Source organism: Cibotium barometz, chromosome 37 (assembly GCF_041138505.1).
Source record: "Cibotium barometz isolate CiBa-2024 chromosome 37, ASM4113850v1, whole genome shotgun sequence".
Lineage (NCBI taxonomy): Eukaryota > Viridiplantae > Streptophyta > Polypodiopsida > Cyatheales > Cibotiaceae > Cibotium > Cibotium barometz.
The window spans coordinates 39702669-39711190 of NC_141082.1; positions in this window are offsets into that span (position 1 = coordinate 39702669).

An 8522-nucleotide genomic window follows, 5' to 3' on the forward strand; every position below is an offset into this window, starting at 1 on the left:
TTAGCTTACCTTCACTTTTTTCCTATATAACATGCTAAACAAACTTTGTTACAATGAGTCCAAAGAGGTAAACCATGAACCATCATGTGCATCCTTCTGAACAAAACCAACAAATTATAGTTTGTACAACCATACATATTATGCTACAATTATGTAAAACACGTCTCTATGAGATTACATTCAATGAACATTAGTTTGGAGTTGATGTAGCCTACAATGTTTACCTGCCATTAGTCTCTTGCTAATGACCCACATAACTCTTTCTTTTGCCTTTGATCAAACATTGCCTTGTAACCTGTCACAACACCATTTTTCGAATTCAGCCTTGTAACCTGACAACACCAATTTTCCAACTGATAAACTGATTCTTATAGATTAAGAGATCAACTTACATGGAGGATCTCCATTCCATTCAGAGTTGACATATACTAGATAGGATATTGAGAGGAAGAGGACAAAGAGGAACAGCCAAAAGCCAGAGAGAGGAAGAGGTTCTTATGGTGAAAACTAAAAGGAAACATGGACACAAGGTAGAGGAAGAGCTGCTAGTGATCGAGGATACCAAGAGAGCTATGAAATCGCTATGAATGTCTGTCCAGGTGGTTATGCGAATGCAAAAAACATGCCAACATAGAGACAATGTTTATTATTTCCATCTTCAATCTATTAAAAAAATGATACAACTGTAAAAGAAGCCATTTTCTAAACATATAGCTTATGGCATAGGTATGGTTCCTCATAATCATTGCTACACCATCACTAGTCGATGTGCCTTTCCCTGAGAAGGTAGATGAGGCATCCTCTTCTTCACTATCCACAAATACAATTTTTTTCTTCTATGTGTACACTTGAAGTTTAGACTCCTTGGGTCATCTGCCATGTTACCATGATTGAGAATGTGCTACAGAGAGTGCAACTATAAAAAACTATATGTATAATTATATTACAAAAGCGTTATCTTGATACAATTATTATTTTAATTGTAAAACCCTATTTTGGCTCTCGATGAGAGTAGCATTAAAATCCATTTTGAAGCTCTTGAGTATCACAGTTTCTTAATTGATAATATATACTTTTTTTAAAAGAGTTCGTTACGTACATATGAATTTTAAAATATCATGAATAAGCTATTTAAAAGTTATCTAATTTTGAAAAACGATTTCACACTCATTTTTAAAGAATATGTGTCCTTAATGTGACAAAAAAGGGTTAAATGGTAATTTTAGTTATAAAATGAGTTTAGAAAGTATGAAAAATGTCTCTTTAAGAAACAAAAGTTCATACTTTCCAAAATATCAGGCAGGGACTTAGGTTCGAATCCTGCTGGTTACTACACATAGTAAGAATGTTTTAGCTATAACATTTGCAGCGGCCAACTTAATGCTGAGTAAGAACTTTTGAGCTAAGAGTTGATGTTTTCCATCAACTTGATACAAAAACATCAACTTTTACGAAAATTTGATATTTTGCATCAAGTTGATGTAAAACATTAACTTTATATTCAAAACATTAACTTTCTATGCAAAAGATCAACTTTTTTACAATACTTGATGTTTTGTATCAACATTATACAAAACATCAACTTTTTTACAATACTTAATGTTTTGTATCAACATTATACAAAACATCAACTTCCCACAAAACTTGATGTTTTACATCAACTTTGATGCAAAACATCAAGTTCTATGGAAAAGTTGATGTTTTGCATAAAATCGATGTAAAACATCAACTTTTTCATAGAACTTGATGTTTTGCATCAACTCGATGCAAAAATATCGAGTTGTGTGAAAAAGTTAATGTTTTGCATCGACTCGATGATGCAAAACATTAACTTTTCCACACAACTCAATGTTTTGCATCGAGTCGATGCAAAACATCAACTTTTCCATACAACTCGATGTTTTGCATCAAAGTTAATGCAAAACATCAACTTTTTCACACAACTCGATGTTTTGCATCAGTTGATGTGCAAAACATCAACTCTACCACATGGTTAATACCCTGATTTGAGATCTATCTTTGTGAAGATATGGGCTCCATTTAGCCTGTCCAGAAGCTCATCAATTCTGGGGATAAATTTTGAGTACCAACATGACTATGTTTCGATGCGATTTATAGACGTCATAAAGCGACTTACTGCATCAGCAAGTTGCTTTGTGATGTCTGCAAGTCGCATCGAAACATATTCATGTTCAATCTCTGATCCTCTAACTCTTTTCTCCAGAGCATCTGAAACTTGATGCAAAAACATCAAGTTTTGTGGTAGAGTTGATGTTTTGCGTCAATTTTGATGCGTCAATTTTGATGTAAAACATCGAGTTGTGTGGAAAATTTTATGTTTTGCATCAACTTTGATATGCAAAACATCGAGTTGTGTGGAAAAGTTGATGTTTTGTATCAACTCGATGCACAACATAGAGTTGTGTGGAAAAGTTGATGTTTTGCATCGAGTTGATGCAAAACATCAACTTTTCCACACAACTGATGTTTTGCATCGAGTTGATGCAAGAATTAAAGAAAAAATATACCTAGGATGAGGTGATATAGGTAGAACATAGGTTTACGGCTAAGGACATGAAAAACACAAATGGTCGCAACCTTTGACTACAAATTTGAGAGGAGGTCATTAAAAAAATGCTTGTCTATGTAACCATGTAACCTTTGTATCATAAATAATGTCGCTACATAGTAGATCCCAAAAAATCATGATAACAGAAGAGCTAGATGAGATAATCCATGATAACAGAAGAGCTAGATGAGATAATCCATGATAACCTATAATCCATTGGTTTTAATCCAAATGTGCAAGGCTCCATTGATTTGGAATACCACAAGTCGATTGATTCGCCAATCCCGATTTATGTTCTACAATTCAATTTTAAAGCTGAAGAACTATAAGCAAATACACGTGGTGCGACCATCTATGTCGAGGAGGGGGGTGCATGTGAGCCTGGACTCTGCCATGCCTATGTGCAGTAGTATGCTCTCCAGCATAGGGGACCTTGAATCTACCGTCATCGTGAAAGCTTTAAGCTCTTCTCTACCACCATTCCAGAAGCCCTAAGCTCCTCTCTTTTCTCTTTATACACAAAGCCAATGTCGCGAGCGAAGATTGTATCTCTCAACATCCTTGCATGTCCTCTAAATAATTATAACCATAGTTCATTCTACACTACCCTTAGACATACCATCTTTCAACATCTTTCACATGCACTATAAATGCGGGTCACACATGGGTTGAAAGATGTCCTAGGCTAAGAAGGAGCTACACATAGCTCAAGGGATGTCTTTAAACATGTTGCCTAGGAAATATCTAAATATATGAATAAATTTAATGGTTCCACAGACCCATATGAATTCATGCAAGTGTTTGAACAATGTTGTGATGCTTTAGGAGCTATTGACTATATGCCTAAGGTTCAAGGTTTCATATTATGCTTAACGAGCAAAGCCAGTTTGAAGGCTTACCACACTGCGAGCGAACTTCAAAACCTTAAAGGTATCTTTCATCTATGGGTTCTCGAGGTAGAGTCATTAATGGTGTGCATCACGTGAACTTTACTCAATTAAGTGAAAAACTCATTCAACCATATGAGATTTTATCCTCTAGATAAAAACTCTAGATTCATGACGTGAACCATGGAAAAAATTGAATGATGCTCAATTAAAATGATACTTTATGATGGTGTTAAAGAAAAATGGCTCTTGCACAATTCAATCCTTATATCAAATCCAGAGACATTTGACCAATGTTGCAAACATGCTATCCGATTGGATGACAACATGTTAAAAGTGGAAGATCCCTCAACTAAACGAGGGATTGTAAACAAATTAATTTTGAAGCTCACCACTCAACAAGTTTATGTTGCCTTAGTGAAAAACTTGGGGAGAGAAATTTGGGATGAAAAAGGAGATAAACACATCAACAAAATTTGAAATCTCTTCCACCTGGCGGTGTTAAACCAGTGATTGCAAAAAAGGCTATGAAACCATACTTTGTTCTAAAGTGTGTGCAACTAATCCAAATAAATCTCACCAACACAAGTTGTGCACCAACCTTGTTTGATTGGTACATCATCTTCAACTCAACAAAATATTACACAAACGAATTAACTCGAGACATAAAATCCTCAAATCCTATAAATCCAAGAACTCACTTGTTAATCTAATTCTAGGATTAACAAGAGCTACCACCATTATCTTACATCAAGGAGTCACGGTAGATACACCAAATGGTCATACATTCAAGATATGAAGCAATAGTGTCCAAAGCTACAACTTGGACGGGCACCCGTAATGGTGTGACGAAGTATTTATGGCGATTCCTGCTTCAAGGGAGTGTGGCACCTAGATAGGAGGAAGTCCTAAGTGACGTACTTCATGTATATATTATGAGAGTAGTCATTGTAATAGCATTAGGCCTCTCATGAGCCTAAAGTGCTAGGCTAGCCACAGTTTAAAGTGAGTGTGAACACTTATGGCCATGTATATAAGTGAATTTCTCTCATAATACAATATACTCTCCCATTGTGCAATTGAGTCTTGCTCTCGCTAATCCTCTTGCTAATCTCTCTCCCTAATGGAGACCTCAAGGGTTACGATCTTGGCCATTGGAGACCTCAAGGGTTACGATCTTGGCCATTGGAAAGATCCTCACGATAGTTGTGGTTCACCAGGTAATCTCTTTTTGGATGTGTTTCAAGGAGGAGGGTTAGGGTGAGCCATCCATTTTTGGCGCCGCTCTCGGGGAGCCATCCCTTAGCCTTTTCCATCGTTTTGTCTCTAATCTATGCATAACCCATTGCCCATTATCTTGATTAATGGTTTCCCATAAAAAAGATGTGGATTTGATGGTGATTTGTGTAAGATTTGGTGTAGAATAGTTCTCTTTTTTGTTTTTGAAAAGAATGTTTTTTGCTTAATTTTTATATTAGTTTGTGTTTTTGTTGTTGTTTTTGTGGTTTTTCATTTTCTTAGGGCTTGCACATAGTTTGTATTAGGCTTAGTTTGCATCCATTGCATCAAACAATACAAGAGAATGCAGTTTTTAGTGAATGTTAGCTCTCTCTAGTGTTAAACATAGAACTAAGATCATTAATTCTAGTTTAATTATGTGTTGAAATTGTTTGGATTAAAGTGTTACCAAGCATTAGGAGTAGCTTAATCTTTCAAAAAATTTCTTAAAACCATAAAAAAATCCTTGAATTTGACTAATTTCTCATAATGGATTGGCTTTTGTCATTAAGGGTGATTAATCTTGTTCAAGAGGTCAAAAAATTAGAAAATGTATTAATTGGGGTCTAATTGATCATATGAGTAGTCGAAATGGGATTTTTCAGTGTTTTGTGAGCATCTAGATGCATCAAAACACCTAATCACATCAATTTTTTGATCAATTAGAGAAATTTGACTCTCTTTGCTTAATTTTACCTTAAAAGAGGAGATCTTAATTAAGAGTCTAATTAATCTCCCATTTTAGATTAATTTACACAATTGTTGATGCACAAAGATTAGCATTCCCTTGCTCTATCCAATGATGTGCTCAATTGTGTGAATTAATTAGAGATTAGTGGTTAATTAGAGTCCTTGATTAGTATAAAAGAAGGAGATTAGTGAAATGATTAATCTTAGATTAAATTTTAATCACTTTTTTTACATAACTCATTAAGGCTAATGAGCATTCAATGAGTAGATGCTCATGAGTTGTTAAAATTATCCATTTTGGGGGTCATTTATGAAGGGTATAAGGGGTGTCATTAAAAGGTTGACTTTTTTTATTCTCATTTACCTTTTTCGAAAAATGCCCATACCCTTTTCATTTTAAATTAAAAAAATATTCCTCCCCAAAAAGGGAAATTCATATTTCCCACTGGACTCCACAAAAAAAAGGCCATGAAAGAAACTTCGGCGAAAAAATTTCGGCCGTGAAAGAAATTTTGACGAAAAAATCTCGGTCGTGAAAAGCCAGGCTGTGAAAAAGTCTAGCATGAAAGTTCAAACGTAAAAAAAAATTGAATTTAAGATTCCATGAAGTCCAGTTTCACGGTGTGAAAAGGTAACGTTTTCACGACATGAAAACCTAAGGTTTAACATAGAAAATAAAAAAAATTAAATTTAATATTCCATGAAGTCCAGTTTCGCAGCGTGAAAAGGTAACGTTTTCACGGCATGAAAACCTAAGGTTTCATGCGAAAAAAATAATCAAATTTAATATTCAGTGAAGTTCGATTTCATGATGTGAAAAGATAACATTTTCACAGTGTAAAAATCGAAGGTTTTATACGGGAAAAAAATCGAATTTAATATTCCGTGAAGTCTGGTTTCACGGCTTGAAAAGGTAACGTCTTCACAGCGTGAAAACCTAAGGTTTTACACAAGAAAAAAATCAAATTTAATATTCGGTGAAGTTCAGTTTCATGGCGTGAAAAGGTAACATTTTCACGGCGTGAAAACCTAAGGTTTCACGTGAAAAAAAAATTCAAATTTAATATTCTGTGAAGTCTAGTTTCACGGTGTGAAAAGATAACGTTTTTACGGCGTGAAAACCTAAGGTTTCACGTGGAAAAAAAATCAAATTTAATATTCCATGAAGCTCAGTTTCACGGCGTGAAAATCTTTTTACACGTAGAAAAATAAAAATAAGAATATAATAAAAAAATAATTCGAATTTAATATTCTGTGAAGTCCGGTTTCACGTGAAAAAAATAAATAAAATTTGAATTTAATATCCATGAAGTCCAGTTTTATAGCGTGAAAACCTAAGGTTTCACGTAAAAAAATAAAAAATAAAAATAAAACTCGTGAAGTACGTTGACGTAAAAAGGGGTCAATTGACAAAAAAGGGGTCAATTGACAAAAATAAAAATAAAACTCGTGAAGTACGTTGACGTAAAAAGGGGTCAATTGACAAAAAAAAAAGGAAAACACCCCTGTTTGGAGGTCCGTATCTCCTAAATTGTATAAAGGCGCTCTAGGGCTCATCAGAAAGTTGACATCATTGAGCTCTTTGACTTTGGACTTGGTTGTCCGAAGTCAAAATCGACCATTTTAGCCTCCGATCAGCAGTCTACCCAAAAATCGAGGTAGAAAACAGCCCAAAAATCACGAAAAATCGTAATTAGCGCGAAAATGACGAGGCACCATATTCGGGCTACTTTTTGAGGGCCTAAATGACAAAATCACGGATGACTCAGGAAAACAAAGTTGTAGTACTCCAAAAATACTACAACTTCCTCATATAGAGTTTTTCAAAATTCCTTTTGGAAAACTCTCAAAAAGTGCTGCAAAACATGAAAAAAACTCTCAGAATTTTTTTTCGTCTTGAAGTAATGATGGAAAATAGGTTTTAGGACCTCCTCTTCCATTTGGGAAGTTTCTAGCATATGTTTTTTTCAGAAAAATATCTCAGAGGTCGTTCATATTGCGTATAGCGCCTAAGCTAATTAGGGCAAACGGACACCCGTTTGATCCAACGAAGAGTACGCCAAGCCTTTTGAGGCTGTAAACATGATGTGGGAAAGTATAAAAAGTTTAAAAAAAATTGTGATTGCTCATTAAGGAGCATTTAGGTACTCTGACATGGCCACGATAAAGGGATTGCCAGGGATCACACAAGCACTGAACCCAATGGCTGACATCTTCGAGTCATTGAGATCTATGCCACAAATTAACCTCCCAATACCATTGGCCATGCCTATAACAAGCGTGTCATTGGGTTTTACACCCCCTATCACTTCGATCCCACCGAGCTTTGGTCCCTTACCTAATATTCCCGCAAATCCTATAAGTACGAACTCTTTCCTGGATGCCCACACCTTGGACATATTGACTAGTCTAGGAAGGGAGGTGGCCCAAGGACTCAACTGAGTCTCTTTCAATAGGAGCACTCACATACGGCCTCATTGACTCATACAGAAATACGATCGTAAAAATTTCCAAAATTATGGGCAAATATGATGGAACAACAGACCCTGTTCAATTCATTCAAATGTTTGAACAGAGATGTGAAGCCTTTGGAAATCCCAACTGCCCCACTAAGGTACATGTGTTGAACTTAAGCTTAGAGGGAAAAGCTAGTCGATGGTTCATCGCATTGATGCCAATGATCAAGATCAACTTCAAAACCTTGAAATCAGCCTTTATACATGGCTTTACCAGACAAGGTGATCGATGGAGTGCAGTAACAGAACTCTATTTAATTGAGTGTTAACCAAATGAATCCATTAGAGATTTTATCCTTAGGATAAAACTCTTGGACTCACGTTGTGAGTCATGGGAAAAATTAAACAATGTTCAATTGAAGAGATGTTTCATGATGGGCTTGAAGAATAACAGCTTACACAACTTGATCATTGTATCCAATCCGAAAACATTTGATCAATGTTGCAAAGAAACAATACGTTTAGATGACAACATGTTAGAAGATGATCATGCTACGAGGTGTTCCTCATCTAAACCAAGTGAAGCAATGACAAAAGAAAGATCGATCTCGAAATTGACATTCCCAGATTTTTATATAGCCT